Genomic DNA, 15,657 nt, shown 5'->3' with positions numbered 1-15,657 from the left:
GTAGTAAAATTTTGCATTAGCTTCTGCTAGCTTTCATCATCCTAACCTGGTAGCAGTGTGTATAAGGGAAAGAAACTGTGGCAAAATTAGATCTACCATGACAATAATAGATAGCACTGTTCCACTATATGATACCTATTCTGCTCTGCCTGGCTTTTTTTGCTTTTCCATTAAGTAAATTTGCTCCCTGGTACCTGAAACTGGGTACTTTTTACTCACTCCTGGTTCCGAGTAAGCTGAGGAGGGATTAAACATGATTTGTAAAACATTGCAGAGTGCTGATTGGCCAGAGAGACCTGTCTGCACAATGATTGGAAACATTCAGCAGAATCTAGCCGCTTGTAAAATCTCCAGGTTATATCACGTATGTTTTAATCTGACTCACAATGGCAGCTTGCAAAATTACGCTGTGGTTTTTTAAAGTAAGTTCAAACATTTCTTGGAGATATGGCCAAAGAAACAATCCAGATACAGCTGGACGGTGCATCAAGGAATGAGAAAACTATACTGACCTGTCTAAACTGAGGCGCAGAGATGTATTCAGTCCCAAACAACAATAACACACAACAGCATGCAAATACACAGAGTAAATCATATCAAATCAAATCAAATTTATTTGTATAGCGCCTTTTACAACTGACATTGTCACAAAGCAGCTTCACAGTTTCAAAACAGAACATTTAAATCAAAGCCCAATGCAAGCAAGCCGAAGGCGACAGTGGCAAGGAAAAACTCCCTCGAGACTGGAGAAAGAAACCTTGGGAGGAACCAAGACTCACAAAGGGGACCCATCCTCCTCTGATCAAACTATAGATTGAATTTTAAATGATCACCAATGAAGTGTCATTAAGCTACATAATAATAATAATAAGGTGAGCAGCTGGTCTGGTCTGGTCTGGGCCGCAGGAGAATCCAGCAAACAATCTTCCATCAGTGGGCCACCATTCTCTCAGAAAACAGTAAAATAGTAAAGGGAAGCAGTTAGTTTAGTTGAGTGCAGCAGAGAATAAGAGCATGTGAATATTTTCTTTAGTGTAGGGAAACCAGAAGGAGCTCAGGCAAAGACATCCTTTCGTTCCAAGCAAGAGAAATTGTGAGCACATCATCCAGGTTTACCCTGATTCTCCATGTCCATGAGTTCCTGAAATGACAACCTTAAACTAGACAGAGGTTAGTTGCCAAAGGCTAAACTGAACAAGTGTGTTTTGAGCCTAGACTTAAACATAGTGACTGTGTCTGCATCCCGAACGCTAGCTGGAAGATTGTTCCAGAGCTGAGGGGCTTTGTAGGAGAAGGCTTTTCCCCCCGCTGACGTCTTATGTATTCTGGGTACTAGTAAGAGGCCGGCGCCCTGAGATCTGAGTAATCTTGGTGGTTCATAGTGTGTGATGAGGTCTTGCAAGTATTCAGGGGCGAGACCATGTAAGGATTTATATGTGAGTAAAAGAATTTTGTAATCAATACGGAATTTAACTGGAAGCCAGTGAAGGGCCGATAATACTGGGCTGATATGATCAAATTTTCTAGTTTTAGTGAGGACCCTGGCTGCAGCATTTTGAATTAAGTAAACAGCGCTTAATGTTACCACCGCCATTGTTGTGGTGTTTAAAAGCCTGCGGTTCCCAGTAGAGATTATTTGTAATGTCAGTGGCTACATTTCAGGGGTGGGGTTATAGTGGAAAACCTGCCAGCTAACAAGTGAGTAGAGCTGTGCAGAGCCAGGTGGGTTGGAGTTGAGTAGGTACCATGCAGTGGAAAAGAAACATAAGACAATCAATCCAAGATTTTAATACTTTATCATATCATAGTTCATCATACTGTGTTGAATGGGCACTTCATCCATGGTGAGTCCCTGCATTGGACCCAGTTATTTCCAAGTCAGCTCTGAACTCACCATAACCCTGAACAGGATGATGCATTTACAGAACATGAATGAATGAATGATATCATAGAAGCACCGTTTGAACATCTGAGAATACAATTAAGTTGTATTCAGAAAACACTGAAAAAAATCAAAACCCACAATACGTTGAGGCCTGACGCATTTTAACAAACCAGACACACTTTCAGAGAGCAATTATACCAACCAATGTTGATATTTTATCTGATATGTTTGTCACTCTATCTCACCCATTCCACTTACTTTCCATGCTGTCAGTCTATTTATCTCCTCTGGCTTGACTTAGCGAGCATGGGCCATGGGCTATGGGGAAGAATGGGTTTTGTTGTACAGTCTTATCTGCTTTTCAAACAGCTGTTAGATTCTCTGAGGTCCAGCTCATCAGTGATGCAGAATGAATGTTGCTGATGTATATAGGCAGAAAGTGTGAGATGTATTTCTGATGCCATTTCCATGCGTAGGCAGAAACATGTTGAAATTAATAAGAGAGTATATGTGCATCTACGTAGACACACAAGCAGAGTCCATAAGGTTCATTCCTAATACATTGCAGTCCATCCTGGATCTGAAACCCCTATGCCAATAGAAAATTACAGCCACACACACACACATACACAGAGTTCAACATGCATATACAAATCATTTAGTGAATGTATACTGTGTAAACCAATTAATATTTATAATGAACAGACACAAGTGTTGCAGCTTCCTGATGATTAATAATAAAAATAATAATATTTTATTTATAGAGCACTTTCCATGTACAAAGCATCTGAAAGTGCTTTATAATTTAAGATTAAAATTAAGACAAAAAAGCAGACACAAACAAAAATAATAAAACAGAAATAATTAAAAAATGATGATAATAAAATGGTGGGTTTGATTCCCGCTCCGGGTGACTGTCTGTGAGGAGTTTGATGTGTTCTCCCCGTGTCCGCGTGGGTTTCCTCCAGGTGCTCCGGTTTCCTCCCACAGTCCAAAAACACAGGTTGGTAGGTGGATTTGCGACTCAAAAGTGTCCGTAGGTGTGAGTGTGTGAGTGAATTTGTGTGTGTCTGTGTTGCCCTGTGACGGACTGGCGCCCCCTGCAGGGTGTATTCCCGCCTTGCGCCCAATGATTCCAGGTAGGCTCTGGACCCACCGCGACCCTGAACTGGATAAGCGGTTACAGATAATGAATGAATGAATGAATGAATGAATCATAATAAAATGACAATAAAATTAAATAAATAATAGCATTTGACAGTATTTTTAAATGAAGGAATTAGTAGACGTGCTGAGCTTAAAACAGCTATACCAAAAACAGGGAGGTTTTTCCCTCAATTGCCGCATTAACACCTTTTCTGCAAAACCTACTTGCCTGGAAACGCTATGTTGTAACATTAAACATTATTGAAACCATGAGTGTTCGATTGCTGTGAGCCATACTGAGGATGTAAATGAATCTATGGAGAAAATTCAGACTACATGTGTACTTGAGCCTCTGTGTTGTTGGATTGAGGTGTTGGTTGAGGTTGTCGAGAATGAATTAGACAGAGTCACACTCGTGTGAAGAGAGTAAGGATGTTTTATTTTAAAGTAGAGATGGAAAAGTTTACAGAGATGTTTCTTATTTGCGACTTGGTTACTCTCTCCCACCGTCAGTGGGAGCAAACACATATTATAGAAAATGTTATCACCCTCAATTGTTCCATAAACAATCTACCCCCCCCCCCCCAAGCATCAAGGTTATAAATCGATGATACACAGGCAAAGAAGAGACAAACAACTCTGAAAGAGTTCACAGTGACCTAAAACAAAGTATAACAGAATCAGAATAAAATATGGAATTAATATAAAATTAATCACTTTCCAACAATCCCCCTGTGATCATGTAATGAAAAAAAATGATCAAGGACATGCAGTTGATTAATTAAATTTAACACTACTACATATTCTGGACTAAGCTTACACACCCTGAGTTCTAAAAACTGAGTCGCTTGCTAATAACAGTTACAACTACATAATAATGATTTGATAAACTTGATTAATAAAAGACAGCACCCTATGGACCAGCTGTCCTCATCAGATCAGAATTTGATCAGATGTACCCTTGACATACCACACAGTGATTGGCTGAGCGGTCACAGTAACCTTGCGTTTAGGTAGTAATTGCAAAAACCATTTTATATTGTACTTGCACTAGTACAATTATCAGAACCAGGATGAGTAAACCCAAGGGAGTATAAATACCTGGGAGTTCACCTTAGCAATAAACTGGACTTGTCAATACACACAGATGTCTTGTACAAGAAAGGCCAAAATCACTTGCTGAGGAGGCTGAGGTCCTTTGGGGTGTGCAGGACACTGCTGAGGACCTTTTACGGCACTGCGGTGGCTTCAGTGATTTTCTACGCTGTGGTCTGCTGGGGCTGTGGAAGCTCTGATTGGGACAGGAAGAGGCTAAATAAACTGGTCAGAAGGGCTGGCTCAGTCTTAGACTGTCCTCTGAACTCCATAGAGGAGGTGGGGGAAAGGAGAATGTTAGCAAAACTGACATCAATTGTGGATAACCCCTCTCACCCCCTATATGCGACAGTGGGGGCCTTGAGCAGCTCCTTTAGCAGACGACTGTTACACCCACAGTGTAGGAAGGAGAGATACCAGAGGTCATTCATACCTACTGCTGTTAGATTATACAACACTTACAATATGTAATATATACTATTATCTTGCATATATTTTTTTGCATCTGTCTTTGCACTACCAGTATTACTACCTCTGCCCTTTTCCCAACAATGCTTCCCAACCATCTCTGTATGGTTGTATGGGTTATATGTTTTGTGAGTATGTAAGATTTTTAAGTCTTTTTCTCCATTGTTTTTATTGCGTTACTGTTTTTTTTTTCCACTTCTTGTCCAATGCTGCTGCAACAAGTGAATTTCCTAGATTGTGGGATCAATAAAATCAAGTCTAAGTCTAAAGTCCAAAAGAATATATTCCACAATTAATTTGCCCATTTCCCCAAGACTTTCAGCTAACCAGTCAAACCATCCACCCTGAGTAGATGGAATGTTATGGACCACCTGTAAAATATTTTGCAATTTGGAAACTACATTTTTTAGGTCACCACCATTGTCTGGAATGTAAGAACAACACTCAATACCCACTATAGCACATGCTCCCCCCTGGGCTGACAGAAGATAATCTAGAGCCATTCTATTTTGCAAAGCAACCATCCTAACAGCTGTCACTTCTTCTGTGATTTTACTAAAACCCATGGCAGTGCTATAGGCTAAAAGTTCCACTTCTTTGATAAATCTGCAATTTGATCTAGAGCAGACATAAGTTGGAAGTAGTGCTCCCTATCAGTAGGGTGAATACAACACAATGTGAGCAAATGAGAGTAAATCACATAATATGTTTAGTTATGTGAATCTGTGTGTAAATGATCTTCTGGTCTGTTTATGACTGTATGTCATGTAGAACAGACAGCGGAGGCTACTGGGGAGAGGTTACTAGCACTTACACCCAGTAACTTGTTGGTCTAGAAGTTTCTCCTCCTATCGCAGGATCTATCTTCCCCCCCGGTCACTACTAGGCGAAGACTGATGTGGTGATGTATCAACCAGGATAGAACAGACCATCCACCTAAACAGGGAGACAAAGAGAGAAACTCACTGCAGTATCTTCAAGAAAAATTCAAAGTACATCCACATAAACTTAGCATGATAACAAAATTCCGCCATAGCTGTCCCACGAGCAGGAACATAATATACCAGCATATACATATACACATACATATACAACATAATGTATCTTCATCCTTCTAGCAACCCACAGCCATAAGAATGCTGGTTCTGCTTCTTCTGCTTCAAGACTCTGACTGGCATACTGCCCAAACTTGCCTTAGTTAGTAGGCGGATTTGCTAACTTCAGATGATTGGCATGAATCCATTTATCTTTCTCTTTTAACTTTGCGGCTGCATTTGTTACCAACAAAACTTGATAAGGACCTTCCCACTTAGCTTCAAGAGCTATTCTTTTGGGTTTATGCACCATTACCCATTGGCCTGGCAATAAACTATGTCCCCCCTGAGGTAGCTCTTCCCATGCATCATGAACTTGACGTTCTGCTCGTCGAACCGCAGTGCTAAGAGCTTCACAGTATTCAATCAGAGTGTCAGAGGTCAAGTGGACATCAGCTTTGCGCAGATCAATAGTTCCTGGTAGTGACATTGGTTGTCCAGTAATCACCTCAAATGGACTCAAGCCAGTTTCCTTATTATGAGTAGCATGGATGCTACAAAGTACTGCTGGAAGGGCTACAGGCCATGGAATGCCTTCCTAATGCATCTTTGACAAGCATTCCTTGATGACACGGTTCATTCTTTCTGTCTGACCTGAGGCTTGAGGACGATAAGGACAGTGAAGTACCCAACGGATATTCAGCATTCTGTTTATTTCACTACATACCGCGCCTGTGAAGTGTGTTCCTTGATCAGAATCAATTTTGTCTGGGAGGCCCCATCTTGGTATGTCTTTCACCAGTACCTTCGCTGTGTGGGTTGCCGTTCATTGTCCCGTTGGAAAATGTTCCACATATCTCGAGAACTTGTCCACAACGACTAAGACATCTTGAAACCTTCCACATTTTGGAAGAGAGATGTAATCCATTTGAAGGTGTCTGAATGGACCAGGTGGAGCAAGTGAGCCTACAGCAGGAGTTACTAGGTAGGGAAGTAGACATTTCGGAGCCACTAGACATGTCCCATGTCACCAGATGGCATCTTTATGCAACTTGACACCATTCTCCATCCAGCTCCAGACTTCCTCTCTTGAAGCATCCTGTTGCATATGTTTGATATAAGAAATGGCTCGAATTTCCTTGTCTTGTTTGAGTTTAAGATGACAGACTTTGGTGTCTTTGTTCATATTTCCATTGTCATTGCCGCCATGTTCGTTGTTGGAATCTCCCTCTCTGGCAGCAAGTTTTGCATCGGTATCTGCTAGTGCATTTCCTTGAGCTGTAGGTGTATTTTCTTTTGTGTGGGATTTAACCTTTAATACTGTTACTTCTTTGGGCAGTCTTAATGCTTCCAAAAGTTCTTGGACAAATTATCCATTTTTCACTGGTGTTCCTGCAGTGGTTATAAAACCACGCTGTTTCCACAGTTGACCAAAATCATGGACGACACTGAAACCATAGCAGGAATCAGTGTAAATGTTAGCAGTATGGTCTTTCGCCAGTTTACATGCTTCAATCAGCGCTTTTAATTCAGCTTGTTGAGCTGATGTTCCTGGTGGCATTTGACCTTTTGCCAGGATATCCACTTTGGATGTCACTGACCATCCAGCTCGTCTCACCCCGTCTTCAATTGTTGAAGAACCGTCAGTAAAAGGAGTGAAGTCAGCATTTTGCAAAGGAATTTCTTTGATGTGCTGGTCCACTTCCAGCGTAGTCACAACTTCTTCGCACTCATGGTCGTCAGCCTGTCCAGGCATCATCAAAGTGGAAGGGTTGGACACACTGTCTCTTTCGAAAATAATGAGGGGTGCTTCCAAGACTGCTAACCAATTTCCCCATCTACTTGCCGTTACTTGAGTGGCTCTGCTCATTGTCAACAGAGCATGAACAGCATGAGGACATTTCACTGTTTGCTTTTGATCAAGCACCAGTCCAGCCACCATTTTTACTGCCAGATAAACTGCTTGGACGGTTTTCAAACATGGCCCAAAACCCAGAGCTACATGGTCCAATTTTGCTGAGTAATAGCCCACTGGACGTTGCTCACCACCATGATCTTGTGTCAATACAACTGTCATGAAGTCGCTCTTTTCATTGACATACAGAGTGAATGGCCTCTCGATGTTAGGGATACCCAGTGCAGGTGCTTCACACAGGGATTTCTCCAGCACTTTGGGGATTTCTGCCTTGTCATCGAGGACAATTCTCTCAATTGGATGAGGATTACCTTGAAGGAGTTCAAACAGTGGTTGAGCTAATTCAGTGTAGGCATCCACCCATGCATAGCTATAATTGCATAGGCCCAAAAATGATCTCAGCTCATGGATAGTTTTTGCCTCTGGAGTTTCATGGATTGCTTTGGTACGATCTGGAGTGATTGCTCTTTGCCCTTGTGAAATTTTCTGTCCCAGATAGATAATTTCTTTCTGCATAAGTTGGGCTTTTTCTAGGCTGACTTTATGGCCTTTGCTGCCCAAGTTGAGAAGGGCTTTAATGTCAGCTTCATGCTCACCTTCATTTTCGGAAGCAATCAAAATATCATCCACAAATTGGATAACAACTGATGTTATGTTGGGCATGTCTGAGGATCATAAATGTGTTTGCAGAGCTTGGTGGTACAAACTTGGGCTTTTGTGAAGACCTTGTGGAAGTCTTGTCCAGGTGTACTGGACAAGTGGGACTGACCAATAGCTGTTGGGCATATCGATGACCGAAAACCACTGATGTTCAGGCTTCAAATTGTTGAAGATTGTCAAAGGATCAGCCACAAGGGATGTTAGCTTTTCAATGCATTTGTTAGATTCACGATAATCAATCGTTAGCCACCAGTTTCCGTTAGCTTTCCTCACTGGCCACACTGGACTATTAGATACACTTTGGCTTTTGATGAGAACCCGCAAGCTTCAAGATGTTTAATGATTGGTTTGATACCAACAATTGAATCTCTGTTAATTGGGTATTGTCTGGTGCAAGGTGGTGCTGTTCCAGTCAGATGAACTGCATGCATGTCCAAAAGCCCACAATCATTTTTATCTGTTGACCAAATTTGGTGCTCTGAGAGATCATTTTTCTGTAGGCTTCTCAAATGCCAGGTGACCTTGCCTTCTTCAATACACAGAGTTGAGTTCAATTACACAATACATCCAAGCCCAGTAGGCAATAAATTCCACCTACCCAAATGCTAGTTTTCATATCGTAGGGTCCAATTGTCATCACAATAGGCTGGGTCTTTTTAATATTCCTATTTCCACCACCATTTACCTTTAATGCAGTCATTGGTTAATGGTAGGTCGAGTTGTTTTGCAAGCTCTGAAGTGATTATTGTTATTTCAGCGCCAGTATCTAGAAGGAAGTTGATGTCATGATTGTTGATAGTTGCACAAACATAAAAGCCATCTGCATTTTGTTGTAAGGCTGCTAGCAGAGGCTGCAGAGAGGGATCATCTAGTTTCCCTGAAATGCTGAATTCATCAGGGTTTGCCTCTGCTCTGGAGACAGTTGTTTGACCTTTCCAATAAGGTTGTCAAGTCCTGAATCATCAGGAGTTGCATTTTGTTGATCTTTGAACTTCTTCCTACATTCTCTTTCCCAATGTTCTTGTTTTCCACAGTAATGACAGTTTCCGAATTTCTCTCCTTTCTTGTTGGAAAAATCACCTTTATCTTGACTGTTTCCTTGTTCTTGTGATTTCCCTTTACTTCCATGGAACTTCTTTGAAGTTGCAGGTCCACTGAGCTGCAGAGCTCTAATTCTCACTTTTTGAGTCATCTCAATATCACATGCCCATTGTACAACATCTCCAAACCTTCTGGTTCGTTCATTCCATCCTTTGTGTTTTGTTTTCAGGGCAACAGCAATATCTGGTCTCAAGCCATTGATAAATCCACTCCTAAGGGGAGGGGCAATGACTTCATCCAGAGAGCCTGACTCAGTGTTGATACCAGCATGCTCTAACCATATTTGTTTAAATCTTTCTTCATAGTCTCTGACTATTTCATTTACATTCTGTGTACATTCTGAAATTTTGTTCCAGTCAATCTCTTCTGGTTTTAGGGCTATCAGAAAGAGTCTGATGAATTCCCATCCTTCATCACATCTTTCCTCCGTGGTTCCTACAACATGATTCACATGATCAGACAACTCTGTCCGCTCTTTGTCTTTCAATAGGACAGACAAGATCATCACACCATCAAAAGTATGCAGATGATAAATATGTTTCAGGCGTTTTAATTCGTGCTTTTCTTGGGCTACTATAAATATTTGGCAGTGTTTGTGACCACTTGTCAATCAAATCAGGAGTGGGAGGTTCATGATAGTACCTGGTTTCATAACAAGCTTTCTTTTGCCTTTGAACTTGTGGTCTAGATGCTTGTTCTAATCCCTCATCCCGTTCTTGTTTTGCCTGGGATGATGAACCTCCTCCAGCATTTTCATCAGCCTAGTCAGGTTGAGGATTTGGTTGTGGTTGAGTACCACTTTCCTCACTTTGAACTGTGACCTTTTCACACTTTATCTTGATTTGAGCTAGTCTTTTAGCTTTAGCATCAGATTTGATTGGTTTCACTTTGGCTGAGGCCATGTGAGTGTGAGAACTGGGAATTGGATCCTCCCCAGATGATACTGAATCATTTTCAGTGTCAGTTGATTCATCATTTGAACCTGAATCTGAATCACTTTCAACATCAGCACTTTCAACATCAGCACTTTCAACATCAGCACCAAAAGCCATCTCAGCTGTTAGTTCCCGATGCTCAGAGGTTGCTGCCTCAGTTTGTTTAAGTTCTTTAAATGGATACAATGATTTCTAACGCGTCTTTTTTGCTCGGCCCCTTGAGGCTTGTTCCTGAGCAGTGAGCTTGTCAGGCATTTTGGATGCAGCAATCACCAAGTTAGCTTCTCTCAGCTCTTGTTTCAACTGAGAAAATTCTGACTTCAGCCTGTTAACGTCAGTGACTAGCTCATTTTTTTCAACGTTTTCTGACTGAACCTGTCCTTCCAATGCAGAAACCTTTGCCTGTTCTGCTTTGATTTTATTTTTCAGCCGGTCATCTCGACAACGACTCATGTGAAGTCGAATTTTAGCTACAAGCAAAACATGTAAAGCATCTTTAGCGGCACTATTAGACATGCGCTGTGACTTTCCAAACATTCGTTTGATGTGTTCTAATTCCCAACTCCCATCTTCTTTCTGACTGATGGTGTATTTATTACAAATTTTTTTCACACTGCTCTTTAAAGCCAAACCTTGCATCAAAGTATTGGCTTATACATTCAAGCATCTCATCTATTGAAACTTCTGGAGGTGCAGAAACATGTTTCTCAGTAGTTGGTCTTTCAACAACTTCAGAAACTTTGTTTTCTTGCATTTCAACTCTGCCCTGCTCCATTATAGTTAACACAGAGACAAACGCACACACAAAGTGAGGGAGTCAAAAAGGGAGGGTGACAGATAAGACTTGCTGAGGGAGTCTAGAAGGCAATTTATAGCGATAAGATGTGCAGCACAAATGAATTTAGCCCCCCTTTTTCTCCACACGACTGAGACAAACACTTATGGGATAATTTGTCAAATGCTACAATAAACAGAAAAGGACTTATGTATTTACAAAGAAAGTAGGTCGAAATTTTTACAAGTATTATACTGGAGTCATTTCCAGCACCCCATGTGAGGAAGAAAACCACAGTTACCGCTTTCACGTTGAACAGCAGCCTTAGTCAATTTACCACTTTCTCTTTGAACAGCCGCCGTAAAAAATTGTATTGACTTCGAAGTCATGCCAACTTTTAAGCTGTTAATCGATCCTTGGGATAACCATTTACCAATATTTTTCAAACTTCCAAAGAGTTGATAAAGCTTAGGATCCCTATCTCATGTCTACAATCCTATTCCAATAACCTCATTAACCTCATAAAATGTAGTTAACTTAGCATCAAATAAGTTTTAATAATTAACCATTATTTGATTATTTCCTTCAGCAAAGATAGCACCATTCAACTCACCACTGCGTGGTTTGGACGCATGTTACTGTTTATAGGCCCTTCGTCTCTCACAGCACAGCAGGTGTTGAAGTCTGCACAGCTAGAGGCTCAAACCTGACTTTGGACTTTTTCAGAAGATGAATCTTGATTGATGTAAAGGCTCCTGGCTCTGGCTCGGCCAATTGTTGGATTGAGGTGTTGGTTGAGGTTGTCGAGAATGAATTAGACAGAGTCACGCTCGTGTGAAGAGAGTAAGGATGTTTTATTTTAAACTAGAGGTGGAAAAGTTTACAGAGATGTTTCTTGGTCGCGACTTGGTTACTCTCTCCCACCGTCAGTGGGAGCAAACACATATTATAGAAAATGTTATCACCCTCAATTGTTCCATAAACAACCCCCCCCCCAAGCATTAAGGTTATAAACCGATGATACACAGGCAGAGAAGAGACAAACAACTCTGAAAGAGTAAACTAAAACAAAGTATAACAGAATCAGAATAAAATATGGAATTAATATGAAATTAATTACTTTCCAACAGTGTCCACTATCAGTGCACTATAAAGTAGCTAAACCCATTTATTATAAGAGATGTCTACAAACTTTTGGACATATGGTACTAACATATGGTGCTATAACGAATTACAGATTAAACAAATTGCTTCTGTAGCAATGTTTGCTTAAAGAGGTGAGGCAAAAGAGACATAAGTGTTGACCTGTTAGAATATACAGCAGAGCAGAGGGCTTACAGTAAGTTATGCTCGTGGTAATTGAGCATGATTACAGTGGTGAAAGGGCAACGAACTGAAGTAGAGTAATTACAGCCCCCTCACACACACATACAGGCCATGAAGACCACCCCCTGCTCATTGAGTCAGATTGCCTACATGAAATTCCCATCATCCCACACATGTGGACTAACCCACTACACGCACACACACACACACATTAGCTAATGGCAGAAATGCTTTTTGGTATAGATGGGTATCTAATTAGCTGAATAGTAGCACTTTCACCACTGTCTTTGATTGTCCATACAAGGTTGTTAATGTAGTGTAAGCTAATGTAGTGTAGGCACTAATGCATCTATAAGTAAATATAATTTCTATATACATGTTCATATGAAAATTTCACAGTTTAATACACAACATTTTGTGTATTAAAATGGGCTAAGTTACATGGTTCTTTGTTAAGTTCACTAGCAATAACAAGTCCAGAACACCATCGTTTTAGCATGTAAACTGAGCTCAGAACTAATTAGTAAACTGCCACCAGCATCTTGCAGTCCATAGAAATATAGCTTCCAGTATAACATAAATTATTGAATCTAAATAAGAAACTATAACCCACAATGGTTGTTATTGGCTAACACAAGCTAATGTTTAGCAGTTTCTGGTTAGCCATGTTTCCCATGTCTTTATTTTTTGTGCTACCTATATCATTATGGGTTTTTTTTTACCAAGACTTTTATGGTTTCAAATATATTTAACAACTAATCTGTAAATTAAAATTAGTTTGTGCAGTGAAAGCTGTAGTGATTTATTATTGTGCAAACCTGGACTTAGTCAAAGCTACGTTTATGGCTACGTTTGGACTACTGCAACACTGCCCCAGTGATTACCCTTAGATTATTGAATTAAAGGTTACATCAGGGTAAAAGCAGACCAGGATGACCTAAACACTAATAGAAAAATACCATAAGCACTGATATATACGTGGCAGTATTAGATCGCAACATATCCTAGCCCTAACATAAACACTTCACAGATAACACAATGATCAAGTCTAAGTTGTTAGGGAAAAGCTGACGGGCTCCTTTCTCTGCGTCAACATGCTGATGTAGTCTATTGATCCCCCTTGGGGCAGTATGAAATGTGCTGCCTGCACCAAACTTCAAACCTCCGGGACAGACCTATCATTGCTGACTTAACTCTCTGATGGTAACTGTTCTTCAAATTGAACATTACTCCAAAAATTATTACTGTTAAGTTGAAGTGAAAGGAAACTGATCACTCTGGAGCAGCTGCACATGAGACCAATTTCTCCATGCTCATTGCCAAGCATCAGCTACAGGGGTATAATCTCTTAACTAGGGTGACGAGATCTGAGATGGTGAAAAAGAGGATACGTCTCCAGTGGGGGTGGGGCCACGAAGACGACTACTGACGTGCAGACTGACCAATTAAATGTTTACAGAGAAGTTTATCCACCAGTAACGGTAGCTCTACAGTCAGACCGTACAATACGAAGATTTTACGCTACTTCACCACTCCCCCTTCTCACACAAGCGAACCAATCGGAGTAGGGGAGGGAGGGACTAGTTTGTGAACGAAGCGCTTCTCGAAACTCTATGTAAGCTCTAGAAAAACTAAATTTTTGTGAAATTCCGCCCAGACATTTTTTTAAGCCTAAAAAAGAGGACATGTCCGGGTAAAAGGACATCTGGTCACCCTACCTTAACATTGAGCTAGTAGTGGTGTTTGTGATCCAGAACAATCCAATCTTAGCACCTGACCTCAAATGCCTTTATGGATTAATTCCATGAAATCCTCACAGAAATGTTACATTGTCGGGTATAAAGCCTTAGGTGGATTGCTACTACTGATAGCCTAATATTTTAGAACAAACGTTGGATGACTAGCTGTCCAGACCTGTGTATCAATGTAGCAGGTATCAGCTTAGCCTTTTTAGCATGTTAGCTATATTCAATTCTAGCTCCAGCTGAAAATGAAGAAAGCAAAATTCAGACACCAGTTTTGGCTGACTACGTCTGGAGTGAGGGTATAATAAAATGTAATGTAATGTAAATTAAACCATGTCCCACAACAAGTACTTTAATACGGATAGAATTCACAATGTAGCGCATTAAGGTTCCAAGCCATGCCTGTTCAATATGCTTTGAAGACAACACATGTTGGTGTGTTAATCATGAGCTGATCCTCATTTTGAGGGATCAAAGAAGCTTTATATGGGGCTGTTCCTCCATTATGTCTGTGGGTTTTTTGTTTGTGCTGACAAGAAGTCAGCAGTATTCCTTTTCTATGAATAAGAAGAGTAGCTGTACTCCAGCCAAACAGGGTGTGAACATACTGGGGGCAACAAAAGGTTGAGTCAAGCCAGCAGATGTGATTCAACACCAAAACCACTGAGGAGGCCGATGAATCAGCTGAAGAAAAGGGTGTTACAACTCAACAAATCAGCCATCGTATAAAACATGGAATGTAAGTGTGTTTCTTGGATGAGGCTGCGATTTCCATAGTTTCTGAGAGATTACGTATTACAATCTGAAAGATTTATTGTGCTCCAACATGAATGGCTACGTGTTCAGACAATGGTAAGTTGTCAAATGCTTTCTTTGTGTCATGTCACACCCCACCTTTAAACCAACTCTGATCCCTTAAAGGAAGTTGGGGGATGCCAAAGCAAGCTTGGACTTTTAAACAAAACAGATGTTCATGTACAACTGAATGATCACTGGATTAGGAACACCTACCTTGTGTCTGCACTCATTGTCCATTATAATCAGCTCCACTGACAATTACAAATACTTTTTTTTTTATTTTAAAGTGAGACTAGTTCACCAAACAAAAATATCCAGCCGACAGCATCCTGTGTCCACTGGAGAAGGACCAGAGAACGACCAACACAAACTGTCCAGCAACAGATGAGCTACTGTCTCTGGGCCAAGCAGGTAGGTGTGTCTAACAGAGTGGACAGTGAGTTGACTCCAGCAGCACTGCTGTGTCTGATCCACTTGTACTAGCGCAACACACATGCCCACAACACCACGTCCATGTCACTGCAGCACTGAGAATAATCCACCACCCAGATCATGCCGGCTTTGTGAGGGTCCTCTAGGGATCCTGACCATTGAAGAACATGGGGAAAATAAAGTATGCAGAGAAACAGGTGGAGTAATATAATTACAGAACTACAAAATGCTCCTGTATGGTCAGTGGAGCAGATAAAATAGACAGTGAGTGTAGAAAAAAGGTAGGCGTATTTAATCAGGTGATTGTTCAGTGTATTTCACTGTCACAGTTTCTCTGATGCC

Source organism: Hoplias malabaricus, chromosome 1 (genome assembly GCF_029633855.1).
Source record: "Hoplias malabaricus isolate fHopMal1 chromosome 1, fHopMal1.hap1, whole genome shotgun sequence".
NCBI classification, from domain to species: Eukaryota; Metazoa; Chordata; class Actinopteri; order Characiformes; family Erythrinidae; genus Hoplias; species Hoplias malabaricus.
This window is presented reverse-complemented; position numbering follows the sequence as displayed.